At 42.2% G+C, this 1,231-nt stretch overlaps 1 pseudogene across 1 annotated transcript in view; it reads right to left on the bottom strand.

The window, feature by feature from the left end:
• Positions 1–237: 237 nt before the first annotated feature.
• LOC103808212 overlaps positions 238–1,231 on the bottom strand; it is a 1,123-nt pseudogene continuing 129 nt past the window's right edge. The window contains exon 2 of the transcript XR_624788.1: positions 238–1,005. The product of XR_624788.1 is annotated as a histone acetyltransferase KAT6A pseudogene (transcript). The remainder of the gene's footprint in view (positions 1,006–1,231) is intronic.

Here is a 1,231-nt window from a genome sequence, read left to right as displayed (position 1 = left end):
CCACTGTACCTAAGTGTTAAGAAGTAAATTCCCCATAGTTTTCTGGTCTGAAGTACAATTTATTACACTTCCTCTGATCATGCTTAGAAATTTAGACACAGTACGATCCTAAATTCACATTAATAACTTCTAACTTAACAGAATCAAGTCAAACAAATCCCTGACCTTAAATTGTGACTCTGTATTGACACATTTCACCAATCACAAGAAAATTACCATGCAAAATCTGGGTCTTACCTTATCCTTTTCATGGGGAAGGAGACACACTGGAGGGAGACAGGAAAGAGACTCAAAACTCTCCTTCCCATCAACATTAGTGGTTGCTTTAGTGTTGAGTTGGTACAGAGGTCCATCTTTAAGGAGCCTACCATGGCCGACAGCACGTTTGACAGCTAACCGTAATTGCTGGTGAAAAACGGAGGCAGCACTACCTCCAAACAATGCAGACACATCTTTCTGACCTTTCAGAAAGCGCTCGATGTTCTTCAAGGATGAGCCACTAGACTCAGCCAAGCCCTCAATCGCACGTTTGATGAGTTTATTCCAGTCCACATTTGGTTTACCATCCAACTTGCCATGATTCCGAGGCTTCGGAAGTGCTATTCTCCCAGGATTATCAGGATCCTTGTAGGAGTTTAGACCCTTGTTGGAGACTTTTAAAATAGTTCCATCTTTAACACTCAACTCTAATTGTTCCAGAACAGTTTTGCGGTCCAAGCCATGCGACGATGACACTGCATTGCAGATCCTCTCCTCTGAAGGACGCTGTTTTTGCTTCTTGACCTTTTTGATTGCCTCCAAAATCCACTCTGTGTACAGCGGGTTGGCGAGTTTTACCATGGTGAAGGATTCTGTATATCCATAGAGTCGTTATCCTTTATCCTGATGCTGAACAAGTTTCACACCATGAGAAAACAGATCCTCGAGTGACTGGAACCAGCTAACCATAGCATACACGTTTTCTGTTCTGAATTACTCCTTTCTCATACATGCTTTGTTTTCACACTGAAGAGAAGCAGCGGGTTGGCGAGTTTTACCATGGTGAAGGATTCTGTATATCCATAGAGTCGTTATCCTTTATCCTGATGCTGAACAAGTTTCACACCATGAGAAAACAGATCCTCGAGTGACTGGAACCAGCTAACCATAGCATACACGTTTTCTGTTCTGAATTACTCCTTTCTCATACATGCTTTGTTTTCACACTGAAGAGAAGAAAGCAGTTAGAAAC

This window comes from Acanthisitta chloris, unplaced genomic scaffold (assembly GCF_000695815.1).
Source record: "Acanthisitta chloris isolate BGI_N310 unplaced genomic scaffold, ASM69581v1 scaffold45948, whole genome shotgun sequence".
NCBI classification, from domain to species: Eukaryota; Metazoa; Chordata; class Aves; order Passeriformes; family Acanthisittidae; genus Acanthisitta; species Acanthisitta chloris.
The sequence above is the reverse complement of the archived record's forward strand: the minus strand, read 5'-3'. Positions and strand labels throughout refer to the sequence as shown.